Raw genomic sequence first — 15604 nt, forward strand, 5'->3', positions numbered from 1 at the left:
TCATTTGCGATCAATGGTCCCGATTCATCCACAGCCAAGCCAACAGAAGCAGCTCAATCCGAGAAAAAGGAGGTAGCAGCTACAGCAAGAGTGTTCATGTATGCAGGACTTCCATCCTTAGTCTAGAAAAGTCGTATTTCACTGACTGAAAAGAAGGACCCTGGTCATTACCAACGCAGCTGCATTTTGTCAGTAAATCAGTCCCCTAGCATCACAGACCTTTTATCGCACAGAGTGTATATAATTATATCTTCCCATGACAACGGAAATAAATGCTTCTTCATATTTGAAAACCACATAAAGCCTCATAAACGGTGTATTTCAAACCACACCATGTAAATAATCAGTCTGCCCCAACCAATACCTATTAGGTGTCCTGTGTGTGTGTGTTTTCAACTATCCGTACACCCCCCCCAACACGCACAGCATTGCACCCTAATGTAGAAGGTAACACTTTCATAACTTGGTATTTTCCACCCATAAGCCATGCATTTATGATTTCATTCTCCTGACTGCAATTATTCATCATTCTAAGCTGCGCACAAGTTTATGGAGTTGTTCGCAATGACAGTAAGACACTAACAGTGGTGGTTATTTTATATCTCCCGCAGACAAATGCTTCACATTTGAAATTTGTTATGAGTTAAAGCAAAGTCAGCTTTTAATAACTCAGAATCAGCCTTGGGCATTTTCTGTGACGAGGTTCCTCAACTTTAAGTAATAGCAAAGTAGAATGGCTGAATAAAAAAGAAAAGTAGAGAAAGAAGAAAAACTTAAGTGATGTTGAGCTGTTCACTTACACTACTGTTGTTATCCGACCAGTGCACCACAATCCACCGATTCAACTTCTTTTTTTTCCTGTAACTGCTGAGCCAAAAAAAAATAAAAAAAAAACGTTTTTAAGCTTTATAATAAAATTAAATATAAGCACACATAAAAAAAAGATTAATGGTTCATCCAAATATCCAATGCTGCCGAAAACCGACTGATTGATTCTCGCTCTTTTCCCAGCTCATAAAGCCCGGGAAGAGAGCGACAACCAATCAGTAGCATTTGCCCAGCAAGCACGTCATGACGTGCCTGCGGACGTCGCAGTCCGAGCCCCTTCCATATCTATGCGGTTTGTGAGTCAACCGCATAGATTTCTGGGAAGTTCTGGGCATCAGAATGATGCCTCCTTAGCTTCTCCGGGCTGCAATGTAAACATTGCAGCAACCCAGCAAGAATTTAGGGAAAAAAAAAAAACGCTGTTGCGATTAAAGCGCAATGCGCGTAATTTCAGTCGGACTCGAAATTTAAGGTTTAAAATGTACAAAAACAGATTTTTTTTTTTTTTTTTTACATAAAAAAATTAAACAAACTACTCAGCTGTCTAGCTGAGGGGGCTGCAGTCCGGCAGACCGATGCCACGAGCCGCCCCTGTGTAGATGCTAAATACTGCTAGCTTCCAACAGTGGGGTTTCACCTCTGAAAGTCAGATGACAAGAAATTGTCATTCTGCAAGCTGTCCCAGCAGTAATATTTGAGATATTAATTTGAGAGATCTCTTAGACAGATGCAACATTCTGTACTCTGTCTTGGACCTGACAACAACTAAAAGATCCATTCATCACATCTGCCTTGTTCTTAAGTAAGTTAACTAGGGTGTAGTAATTATCTCAGATTCAGTCAGGAATGTAGTGAAGCATAGTTTAGATGTTTTTCTTTATTTATTTGAGACTTCCTGCAATGTTGTTTTAAATGTTTGCTGTGGTTTTGAACTCTGATGTCACTGTGAATACAGACTGAGCATTTTCTTGTTCTTTTATTATTTATTATAAAAATATTTTGTTGTGGCTGATCTGTCTAGTACTTGCATATTTATTTGGTGCCGCTGTGTGGGCCACTCCTAATAGCCTTCCTGTTGGTTAAACTACCATTTGTATTAATATTGGTATTACACAGTAAGATTGGACACCCTTTGTGAAAGGCCTTAAAGTAGCTGATAAGGAGTTGGCTGGTGGCAGTGATAACTACCTTACAGTCTGGGCAAAAAGGGGACATAGATAGTAAACCTGTGCCAGCCTTTTCCAGGTGTTGTATAAATCAACCCTCAGAGTGTGCGTGTCAGCTACTTAGGTTCATAGGTTGGTACACTAGGCTATCAGCCCTAGGGCCTATACAAGCCTAGCCATAACAATTCCCTGGCTATTTCTTCCCACATTATTTACTTTCCTTAGGCAGGGACACGAAGCACTGGTTGGACAGAGAGGGTGCTGGAGATCTTGGCTTGGCCACTCAGCTGAGATGTCATCTCTGCAGCTTTGCCACTGGGGAGTCTTATTGGTGATCTGGAGAAAGAAGGAGAAACCAGCCCCAGACTGACTGTAGTCTCTGTGTGCTCTTAAGGGGAAATTGTACTTGATGCAGGAAGTAGCATCTATAAATACTCTGTACTTATTCCTTCCAGTGTATGTCCCCCACTGGTGCTAGTGGTGAGGATTGAAGCTCCTTGATTACTGGTCCAGTGATGGGGCATCACATTTATTTATTGGCAGTGGTGGGATCACCACGTCACATGTTGTGATTCAGTGGTGTGGATATTGTACTTCCGTAGCCTGTAAACAATGGGCACTAAAGAAAGTGTTTGCGCACTCAAGCAGCCACCCAGTAGGCTTTTAGAGTTTCATGTCACAATAGTTTTATTATTTTTTTTTTCTGTTAGCTTAGTTAGTCAGGGAGAGCAGGCAAGGATGTCAGCAGAGGAGTATGTCAAGCTGACAAGGAGACAGTTTGCTGAGATGTGCCACTACAAAGGACTGGTGCATGCCAACCTGACTAAAGTGCAGCCTTAGTCACAGCTGCATCACAGACCACCAACCAGGAAGACAACCAGACTGGCCTTGGGGATGTACAACTCTCAGAAAATGGACAGTTCAACCTTGCCTCAGAGGATTTAAAAATCCTTCTGGAGTTAGACACTTGAACTGGAGGCCAACCATTTGGAAATAGGATCAACAGAGAGACTGCGGCATTTGGAGGCTGAAGAAAAGGAGAAACAGAAACAAATGGAATTAGAATCAGCAGAGAGACTGAGACGTTTGGAATCCGAAGAAAATGAGAGGCAGAGGCAACATGAAAAGGAGATGCTGACTCTTCGCCAAGGTCATGGAGGTAATGGGGAAGGCAGTAACCAAACCCCAGAAGCAACAAAGGTCAGTAAATTTCATCCACAATTTACAGAGGGTGATAATTTTGACAGTTTTATTCGTATGTTTGAAAGCGTATGTAAACAGTGCAATGCTGACCAAGGGTTCTGGGTAGAGTTTCTGACCCCCTTACTCCATAGTAAAGCTGTAAGTACTACTTCTAAATTGTCTGATACTGATTGCTTAAGTTATAATTATTAAAAATAGAGTGTTTTAAGTTAGCACCTAAGGCTTCTAGAAAAAAGTTTTGTGAACATGGACACAAGGCAAATGAGTATGTGACTATATTGCCGAGTTAAGCACTGAGTTTCATAGATGGGTGAGTGGGTGTCTGATCACCACTTTTGAAGGGCTGGCAGGCATTTTGGTGAGGGAACAAGCCCTTAGCACTTTGCTTGAGGCCATGAAAATTTGGTTAGCAGATAGTGAATGTAGTACCGCAGATGAGTTGGGGAAAATGGAGACCTATACCAAGCAAGCAGGGCATCACTGCACAGGAAAGGGATACCCAGTGCTGCACATAGGTCTAAGGGAACCCATGGTGGGCAGCCTAAACTGCCCCAACAGAGTCCGACAGCAACAGGGAAAGCCACTAGTTCAGGTACATGGCCTGGATCAAGGGTTAACTGTTTTAAATGTAAACAGTGGGGCCATGTAGCATATAGATGTCCACGGACGCAAGATGGGGAAAAAAGCTGGGAAAGACAGAATGCCAGTAGTAAGTTGTCTAGAGACAACAAGGGTACCAAACTACACAAGAGGTTATATTCTATCTTAGTAGATGGGAAACAGGCCACTGCTGAGAGAGAGAGAGAGATTGCCTCTGACATAACCATTGTGAAGCCTGCAATGGTTAAAGAGGAGCACTACTTGCTTGGACAGTCTACTCCAGTCAGAGTTTTAGGAGGGACTCCATTCCAAATATCTTTGGCCAGGGTTCACTTTGATTGCGAGGATGGAAAAGGAAGCAAGCAATTAGGTGTGTTTGAGGATATCCCTGCAGATGTCTTGATAGGGAGTGATTTTGATAATGCAGTACCTTGTTGCAGTTACACGCAGTCAGGCTTGGAGACAAGCATGTGGGTCTGGTAGCCTGGGGGAGACCCAGACAGACTGCACACTTGAAGTCAGGACTGGGTAGGTGGCTACTTCAGGGAGGGAGCTACCCTGTGAGTGAGACTGAAGGTGAGCCACAGCTGCTTGTGGGTACTGATGTTCCCTTGGACAAAGTGACTGCAAGGGCAGAGCTGAATAGTAGTACCCAGGCTGACAGTGAGGCAATGCTGTCATAGGATACCAAACTTCCTTTTAAGGCAGCTGGGAAGGGTTACAAAGAGAGAGTTTAGACAGGGTCAGCTCTAGGGATAGGGGAATCTGTATACTGGGACAAAGGGTTACTGTGTAGAGAGTGGACCCCTGAGGGAGGGCAAGAAGTTAAGATAATAGCAGTTGGTGGTACCTAGAAACTGTCATCTGTCACTTCTAGCCATAGTCCATGACATTCCCTTTGCAGGTCATATTGGCATAAAGCATGCAAAGAGACATATTATGCAGAACTTTTATTGGCCTGGGATTTCCAGAGATGTAACATGGTACTGCAGGACCTGTGAGCAGTGCCAAAAGGTAGGCAAGGCAGGAGACTAGGTGAAAGCTTTTTTGATGCCTTTGCCTATGATTGAAGAGTCATTTCAGAGGGTTGCTCTGGATATTGTGGGGTCTCTGAGTACCCTCATTTCCACTGGGAAGAAGTATATCCTAATGGTAGTGGATTATGCTGCCAGGTTCCCTGAGGTGGTGGCTCTGTCCTCCAATGAGGCAAAAAGATGGAAAATACTTTGTTAGAGATCTTCAGCAGGGTAGTTTTCCCAAAAGAAATACTGACTGACAGATGTGCCAATTTCATATCAGACCTGCTGGCTTGTCTGTGGGATGAAACATCCTAGATCATCATGCCCCAATGAGATCCATAAGAATGAAAACAAAAACAGCCCTATGGCTCTCAAACAATACTAAGAAACTAATCAGTAGTAGAAATAAATCTTGGGCAAAATGGCGTATCACAAAGAATACTATTGATCACCAAACTTTTAGACAACAAAGAAACATAACAAAAAAAGCTATCCTACAAGATAAAAAGAACTTTTATACCCAACTACAATAATCATCCCTTCAATAACCACAATAGTTCTGGACTGCAATTAACACACTACTATCCCCAGGCAAAGTAGCCACCCCAGATCCAATAGGTTCCAACCCCAACTGCCCTATACAAACTGCAAATGCCTTTAATACTTTCTTTACTACTGCTATACTAAATATGGCAAATCAACAAAACCCTGATACCTCCAAATTACCTAGTCCTAGCTCCACCCCCCCTTTCACCTTGAACCTATACCCACTTCCTATATCTCTTCCTTGCTTCAAAAATTAAAACCTACTACCCCTTCAGCTGATAAATTACCAGCAGAATACCTCCAAATAGGAGCCAAAGCCATTGCCTACCCCATCTCCATACTGATCAATAGAACCATAAAAGAGGGCACTATCCCAACTATATGGAAAATTTCACACATTATTCCCCTTCAGAAAGGTGGAGACCCCATTGACTTTTCAAACTATTGCCCTATAGCTTTACTCTCTCCACTCGCTAAAATTATGGAAAAATGCATCCACAAACAACTACTAAATCACCTACTCCACTATAATCTCCTAGCTAACTGTCAACACGGTTTTCGGCCATTCCATAGTACTACCACAGCCTTGCTATCGTTTACTAATTGTATCAACAACAATCGCAACAAAAATATTCTTTCTTTAGCATTCTTTGTAGACCTGTCTAAAGCCTTTGACATGGTCAGTCATCAACTTCTCCTCCACCTTCTGAAATCCCTCTCTCTAGACAATCCTGCCCTGAACTGGTTTACATCCTATCTGGAAAACCGAAAACAAGCGGTGCTCTGGCAAAACCATCTTTCAGACCTCTTCCCCACCTCCATTGGTGTTCCACAGGGCTCTATTTTAGGTCCACTACTGTTTTCCATTTTCATAAATGACCTTCATCTCTCTACTCCACATTCGACCTGTATTCAATATGCAGATGACACTACCATCATTTGTTCTGGCTCATCCCAAACTGAACTACATTCTCTCTCACAAAAAGCCTTCACCATTGCAAAACAATGGTTCTCTAACCAGTGTCTTCTCCTTAACCCAAATAAAACTAAACTTTTGCTCTTTACACCCACTCATTTGTCTCCACCTCTTCATTTCACACTCGCATCTAGCAGTGGTACCCTTATCTCTCCAGACCCCACCACCAAACTCCTAGGAATCACAATTGACAATCAACTAAAGTTTGACACTCACATAAACACAACAATAAAATCTACTAACAGAAAACTCGGATCCCTTTACAGAATCAAATCTTTCCTGACACCAGAAGCAAGAACCATCATAGCTAGAACCCACTTAATCTCTACCCTATTATATGCTTCCCCCATATATACAAATCTTTCTAAAAATAATCTTAACAAACTAGCTAGATCATATAACAGTATCGCCAGATTTGCTACAAACTCTCCATATAGGACTCATCACTGTCTGAAACTAAAACAACTAGGCTGGCTTGAATTACCTCACCTTATACAATTTAACCAACTTACAATCACCCACAAAGCCCTATACCAACCCAGCAACACCCCAATGCTCTCCACCCTCATAGAACCATACAATAACCTGAGGAATCTACGCTCCACTAATAAAATGTTGATTCATACTTCCTTATCAAATAACTTAGCTGGAGACTCCATATTCTCTAATTCAATAGGCAAAATATGTAATCTCTTACCACAAGACCTTACTATCCTAACTTCTCTCCCACTATTTAAAGCTAACCTCAAACTTTTCTTCTCTAACCACTAGCTATGCTCTTACAACAACCCTGACTAAACATTTTTTTCTAATTATCTGATACCCTCAAAACACAATATTATCTACTATAACTCTCCATGTAACTTTCTTTAAACTTTTCTTTCTTTCTTAATTCCTAACTCTGTTATTCCAGAGTACCTCTCACCATGTATCTTTGTTCTAGTCATTTGTTTAGTCATTTTTGTGTATCTGTGTTCCAGTCATGTTTTTAAACTCATTTTTTTAGTAAAATTACTTATTCTGATTCTGTAACATTTTATCTTAGCACTATTCTCAAATATCTGAATTTTTATGTTTATTGTTGTTAAGTCTATGTTAGGCTATTTTTCAATCCTTCTTTATAGATGTTTTGCATGTTTTTAACTGGAGCTTTTCTCCCCGGGCCTCCACTGAAAATGGAGATGTATCCAGCTGGACTAGCCCGATCACAAATGTAAAATAAATAAAATAAAATAAAGACCACCCCCTACCATCCCCAGACTAATGGTGTTCTGGAGAGGTTAAACTCTACACTAAAGACAATGCTACAGGCATTTGCAGACCAGTTAAGTAGAAGTGGGAGAAATGTCTGCCCCATCTGTCGTTTGCTTACAGACAGATGCCCCAGGAATGTACATTTTTTTTACCCTTTAGGTTGCTGTAAGGGCACAGGGTGTGGGGACCCCTAGATTTGATTCATGATGAGTGGCAGGTGAGCATGAATCCCACACGGAGTCTGTTGTGGCATATGACCTTAACCTCAGGATCAGGCTCAGGGAACTCATGAGCGTGGCCCTGGAGAACATGGCAGAAGCCCAGCAGCAGAAAAAGGTTTGGTATGACTGGAATGCTTGGGCTAGCTAGTATGTTGTAGGGCAGCAGGTTGTGGTTCTTATTCCTTTCAGACGCAACAAGCTGCAGGTAGCTTGGGAGGGACCCTTCACAGTGGTAAGGAAGGTCAGTGATGTTAACTACATGCTAGAACTGCTAGGGAGGGGCACAAACTGTAACATGTTAGCATGAGGAAACCTTACCATGACAGGGAGGCCCTTGTGCTAAATATTTGCAGTAGAAGGCAGGAGGAGTCTGAAGAGATCTTTGGCTACAGGTAGCCAGCCAGCAAAATCCCAAATTGCTATGGTGGAGCCTAGGATTGCAGGCATATTTTATGACAGTGCAGCACTGTACTGGGGGCAGCAATGCCAAGGCAGCTGGAATTTCAAGACAGGGAATGGAGAAATGTATTCCAAAATAGGCTCATCCCTGTCAGTCAATGTTTCTCAAGGGTTACTTGAAAAACTAGCTTGAGTCTTCGAGGTGGAAAGAAACATGACAAAGGGGGATACTGCCAGCACAGCTATCCAGAATTTTGTAAGTAATTATATGCCATTGGTGAATATCAAAATTATATATATGAGATACTTGTGTTATGACTGCATTAGAACTGTATACCATGTGTATGTCAGACTGTTTGAATGTATTTGCAGAATGCTGTCTGAAATGTAGCCACAGTGTGCCCTACTGGAAAAGGACATAAATGTACATGCACTATTGTAACTGTTTAAATGTTTATATTCTAACAGTGAAACTGGAGTACAGGAGGTTAACTTAAGAAAAATAGCTGAAATTAAATTACTTTATGGCAGCAAGAGGCAGATTGTCTATATTAGAAAGTTTTCTGTATTGTCTTTAAAGTGAAATAATTACTAGATTTGAAATGGGAAGGAATGCAATTGTTTTATGATTTCCAGCATCTGCCAAATGTCTGAGGTCTATGTATTTTCACAGGTAGATGCTCAACACTGCTGGCTTCCAACAGTGAGTTTTCACTTGGGATAGAGTCAGATGACAAATAATGTCATTCTTCAAGCTATCCCAGGAGTAATATTTGAGATAATAATTTGAGATATCTCTTGGAGAGAGAGAGAGAGCATTCTGCATTCTGTCTTGGATCTGACAACATCTAGAAGATACATTCACCACATTTGCCTTGCTCTTAAGTAAGTTAACTAGGGTACAGTAATTCTTTTAGATTCAGTCAGGAATATAATGAAGCATAGTTTAGATGTTTTGTTTTGTTTTGTTTTGTTTATCTGAGACTGTCCTGCAATGTTGTTTCAAATATTTGCTGTGGTTTTGAACTCTGATGTCACTGTGAATATATAGAGTATTTTCTTGTTCTTTAATTATTATTAAATATATTTAAACATTTCATTGTGGCTGATCTGTCTAGAGATATTTAAGTTTTGAGAGTACTTGCATATTTATTTGGTGGCACTGTGTGAGCCACTCCTAATAGCCTTGCTGATGGTCAGACTGCCATTTGTATTAATATTACACAGTAAGATTGGACACCCCTTTGTGAAGGGCCTTTAAGCTGATAAGGAGTTGGCTGGTGGCATTGATAACTACCATATAGTCTGGGCAAAAAGGGGCATAGCTTGTAAACTTGATCCAGTCTCTCCCAGGTGTGTGTGTTTGCATGTAAATTAAACATCAGAGAGAGTGTGTGTCAGCTAAAAAGACAGAAGCCAGGAAAACACATCAGGCTAGAAATTGCTTAAACAATAATTAACATCTGTGATATTAAATATAATACCATAGGAATCTACTTTACACAGTCTGTGTCCCCAGCAAGGCATGAGGTTTCCTGACTAAACTCTAAGATGTTAGTCAATGAAAATAGTCCTTATGAGGGATTTTAATTAAGGAAGCCATGACTGGACAAGTTGTTCAGAAATGGAGTATGAAGAAACATTAACTATTTGAATCAAAACATTTTGAAATAAATTGTTCAAAGTCTAGCAAGGAGTGGCAATATCTTAGATTTGTTGTGCAGACAAACATAGGTCACTTCTGCTGACCACCTGTGATTATAATCTCTATGAAACAATAGTCTTCAACCTAGCATCAGACTCTGTCTTAAATAATTCTTCTTTCCTAGAATTTAGCAGTGGAGACCCTGGTAAATGAAATGATGTTCATAAGAACACACTGGGGTGTTATGTTTAAAAACCTAATAAATCTGCTCAGGATATTATACGCGACTTCTATCTTATTTTTGACTCCTGCATAATGGACACATACCAGTGTAACACAGATATACTGGCAAATTTAGTAAACAAAAAGGTCAGATCTCAAAATTAATAAGATGTTTTGGCTTTGAAAAATATGGTTTTGCAAAAGTAAATGACAAGCCCACAGTAAACCCGACACCAGTAGATTTTTAAAAGTGTACATCAGCCTTTATTTTTTTTATTTATTTATTACATTTGTTTATTTCTATATGTTGTGTAGCAGTCAGCTGACAGAAAAAATATGCACCAAGGACTCATGAATTTGCAAGCAGTTCTGTGTGTGTGTGTGTGTGTGTGTGTGTGTGTGTGTGTGTGTGTGTGTGTGTGTGGAAGGTAGTTTTGACTTGCCTCAGAAGGGGCAGCTTCCATTAACTGACATTCATGCAAAGAAATGTATACTACCTTTCTCATATTTTTCCTTTAGTTGCTAACACAAAACAAAAACAAACTATTTCAGCTATTAACAACAGTGTGCATGCAATGACATGCAGTTTGTTGCACATTTCTAACTCTGTGCCTTCAAAAATAAGGAACTAGAAAACAACAAAATATTAACTTTGCTCCCACAACTTATTGCACAGTGAACATGCTAACTAAACAGATAAGTCTAGACTCTTGACAGATGACAGACTTGACATTGTGAGAAACTTTAGCTGACATTCCTTCGTGAAAAAATCCTGGAATGAGGCCCTCACTTCATTAGGATTGGAAAGGCTTATTGCACGCATGTGCATTTATGTATTTTGTACTTGTTGTTCATATTTATTAACTGGGATAGAGTCCTGATCCAAGTGGACCATATACAAGCTTAACCTAGGAGCCCAAGGTATATAGTATAGGTATGCAGAAAATGAATGTTAGAAAATAAACCTAGAAATCAAAAGGTGGAACAATACAAGGCATTTTATTACTTGTTGACATCAGGTGTAACTCATTTGTGTAGTTAGCCTCTGCATGGGACAAACAATTTACACCCATTTTTGGGAATTGGTGTGAAAAGAAAAAAAAAGCTGGTATTTTCAGTATTATACTTCTCCACAGGAAATGTAGTCTAATTAACTGAGTTCCCTAACCCAAGAACTCTAACCCTAAAATTCTAACCATAGCCCTAAAAAGTAAATGGTAAAACATTAATCCTAAAATCCTAGCCCAGAACGTACTCCTAATACAAAAACACCAATCCAAATTCTAAACCATTAACCCTTACCCTAAAACACTAACCTTAACTGTGATATCCAAATGGTGAAATCCTAACTCTGTCATCCTATGCCTAACACCAGAAGATAGCTTTAATGTTTCTTTTGCAAGAGTTCCGTATTGCTTGACTAGCGTCATCAGAATAATACTTCAAACAGTGCAACTAGCAACTTTGCAGCTTGTATAGAGTGTCCTTTGGTCACTGCAACTAACTATTACCCAGTATAGAATATAAGGTTGTCAGTTTTTTTTTTTTTTTTTTTTTTTATATACAGAGTCTGGATAAGGTTTCCACAATTGCAGAAATAAGGACAAAAATCTACCCTGTAGGAAGTCTGAATTTTGCATTTTTAATGTGTGTACACAGGTTGATCTTTAAAATGTCGATTGCACATAATTGAATGTGCACATCGTTGACAAATTTCCATGAAATCCGTACTGCCAAAATTTCAGAATGCCTAAATAAAAAAAAAATAATAAAAAAAAAACCTGCGACATTTCTGATGCTCCAGACCTTTAATCAAGTGCTAACATTGGTCGAAAATGGGTGAGATTTTGCAGTTCGGAATATCGGTGTTCGAGTTTTTTTGAAGTTGGAGTTTGGAGTTTGCGTAAGTTGATTCGACGATGTGACTGTCAACATTTTGATGGTAAACTGTGTGTGTGTGTGTGTGTGTGTATATATATATATATATATATATATATATATATATCATCATCATCTTCTTTCGGCTGTTCCCATTAGTGGTCGCCACAGCAGATCACCTGTTTCCATTTCTTCCTGTCCTCTGCATCTTGCTCTGTCACACCAACCACCTGCATGTCCTCTCTCAGCAAATCCATAAACCTTATCTTAGGCCTTCCTCTTTTCCTGTTACCCGGTAGCTTCATCCTTAGCATCTTTTTCCCAGTATACTCAGCATCCCTCCTCAGCACATGTCCAAACCAACGTAATCGTGCCTTTCTGGCTTTGTCTCCAAACCTTTCAACCTGGGCCGACCCTCTAATATACTTATTCCTAATCCTGTCCACCCTCGTCACACCCAGTGCAAATCTTAACATCTTTAATTCTGCCACATCCAGCTCAAACTCCTGCCTTTTTGTCAGTGCTACTGTCTCCAACCCATATAACATAGCTGGTCTCACTACCCTCTTGTAGACCTTCCCTTTCACTCTTACAGGTCACAAATCACTCCTCACACTCTTCTCCATCCACTCCATCCCGCCTGTACTCTCTTCTTCACCTCTCTTCCACACTCACCGTTACTCTGAACTATTGACCCCAAGTATTTAAGCTCATCCACCTTCGCCACCTCTACTCCTTGCATCCTCACCATTCCTCTATCCTCCCTCTCATTCACACACATATATTCTGTCTTATTCCTGCTGACCTTCATTCCTCTTCTCTCTAGAGCATATCTCCATCTCTCCAGGGTCTCCTCCACCTGTTCCCTACTCTCACTACAGATCACAATGTCATCTGCAAACATCATAGTCCACGGGGACTCCTGTCTGATCTCGTCTGTCAACCTGTCCATCACCATTGCAACACACACACACACACACACACACACACACACACACACACACACACACACACACACATTTTGTTGTAATTTAATCTCTGTGTGTGTTTGTGTGTCTATATATACTCCACTGAAGCTGGCTGTCTTAACTAAGTAAAACCTCTGGGAAGCAAGAACCTCTCCCTCCAGCTTTTCTATTGTAATAGGCGAGTCACAATTTAGTTTTTGTAAAGTGTTGAGGCTTAAAGGTGTATGCACAACAACAGTGAAGGGATCCAGCCACCTGCCACTAGATTGGGCCATAATACCTTGAATCAGCCTTACACTCACACAGTGTTCCGGTCCCAAGCATTTATTGTTTAATTTGGTAAAGTTTTGATTTTACTTTCATTATAGTTTCTATACTAATCACAACCTTCTCCATAACTGCCAAACAACCCTGTTTGTGTGTTGCAATGATAATTATTTAAAGTATTCCACAGCTACTCAGATCAGTCTTTTGTTAAATACTGATATTTTTAAGCTTATTCCTCACCTTACACTGATAGTTTTTCATCTCTTCTCCCTGTGAGGGCTGGACCCGCTCTGTTTGCTACGCTCATTCTGCTCCCCTCCCCCCACAACATCATCCTTATACCTAACCTTACCCCTCCCATACCTCTCTTCTACCTATCCTGTAACCTCTTTAATTATTTCCTACAGTCATACCTTACCTCTTAACTAATCTGCCTCCCCACCCCTTCTAAATAGGGCCATATAGTGTTATCACACTACATTCAAACCACCATTATGTCCCTCACTACTTTTTCTATGCTCTCACTTACACACACTGCCCTAATAATAATCACAACCTTCCAGATACCCAACATACCTCCTACATCCACCTGTACAACCACCACACACAACCCACATTTACCACGTTACTCAAACATCCACCCTACCTTATTCACAGTTAATACCTCTGTACTATCCAAAGTAAAAATTATACCTCTCCACAGACACCCCTGTTATCACACCACCACCAGCAACTGTACAATTTTCAGGAAAAAACTAAGTATAGTCTCATAAATTGGCAAAGTATTATATCCCAGGGTGGTGATGTACATCCCAATCCAGGTCCAACCCTTCCCAGCCATAGCAAACTTAGCAAATCTCTGTTGCTGTCAACCATAAATCTCCAGAGCCTTAGAAGTAAGATACCTGAACTCCAGACATGGATTTCACAAAATAACCCTGATATTAGAGCAGCTACCAAAACCTGGTTGAAATCATATGTGAAAGACACTGAGTTTCTTCCCCCAGGCTATTCATGCTTGAGTGCCAATCGGCCGAACAAGAGAGGAAGAGTAGTAATACTCTTCCCTAGCAAATATACATCAATTCCCTACTCAAAACCAACACCCAAATTCTCCCCAGGTGAAGTACTAATCTCTATATTAAAACTTAACCATAAAAACATTTGCATAATTGCTCTGTATATTCCTCCAGAAAACAACATACCAGTATTAGAAAACATACTTGCCTGGACTTTACAAAACATAGATAATGAAACCATCATCTTAGCTGATGTAAACATTGATTGGCTAGACATTCCCCACAACAATCCCTCAAAAAACATAAACCTTTACAACTTGTCCCAACTAATTGAAGACATCATCAGACCCCAAAAAAATAACATTTGGGGCTCTGCAATAGACTGGATATTAGTGTCCCACCCTAACAATATCATCACTGCAGGCATACTACCTAATACCATTAGTAACCACCACCCAGCATATATCCTATGCACAACCACCCCAACCCCAGGGCAACACCAATATAAATCAACCAGAAATTTGACTAAGTTCCAACCATCCATATTTAATGAAACCTTAGCTAAAGTAAATTGGGAACCCCTCAAATCCCTGCCACTTAACGAGGCTATTAAGTTCTTTAACTCAACATTCCTAGACATCCTAAATAGGCAAGCACCCACCCTCCAAAAATGAATAAAACATAACCATTCAAGCTGGCTCTCAACGTCCACCAAAGAAGTCATGTCCACAAGTTATAAAATCTGGAAATCATGGCAGAAAAATAAAGACTCTACAACTCTAATACAATGCAAACAACTCCGTAACCAAGCAAAACATCTAATAACTAATGATAAAAAAGCCCACTGCCTCCACCTACAAACCCAACATAAAAATAATCCCAAAATACGCTGGTCCTCCATCAACCATCTATTACTGCCAGGTTCTCAAAGCAACCCATCCCCTGGCCCACAAAAAACCTCTACCGAACTTGTCACCCTCTTCAATTCTTACTTCATTGACACCATAGCTAACCTAACCACCACCTTTGCTATGGTTAACACCACCACCAAGACAGCTAATGACCAGACCATCCAGGAAAACAATCCTACACACAACTCTAACCTAAAATTCTCCCCCATACCCATTGCCACAATAAAACAACTTTTACTTAAGCTTAAACCCTGTACTCCAGCCCCTGACAGTCTACCCCACACTTCCTGCAGCTAGCTGTAAACTCTATAGCTTATCCCATCAGCATACTCATTAACAGACCAATTAGAGTCCCTTGTCCTAGTCACCTGGAAAAAAGCATTCATTCTCCCCTTACACAAAGGCGGCACCAACACAGACACCACAAACTTTTGACCCATGGCTATTCTCTCACCCCCTCTCTAAAGTACTGGAAGAATGCA

General features: G+C 40.5%; 1 protein-coding gene across 1 annotated transcript in view; it reads left to right on the forward strand.

Moving 5' to 3' along the window:
* ATRN (attractin) overlaps nucleotides 1–15604 on the forward strand; it is a 2639854-nt gene that overhangs the window by 1972113 nt on the left and 652137 nt on the right. The window lies entirely within an intron of this gene.

This window comes from Protopterus annectens, chromosome 2.part2 (assembly GCF_019279795.1).
Source record: "Protopterus annectens isolate FY-2018-M chromosome 2.part2, PAN1.0, whole genome shotgun sequence".
NCBI lineage: Eukaryota > Metazoa > Chordata > Ceratodontiformes > Protopteridae > Protopterus > Protopterus annectens.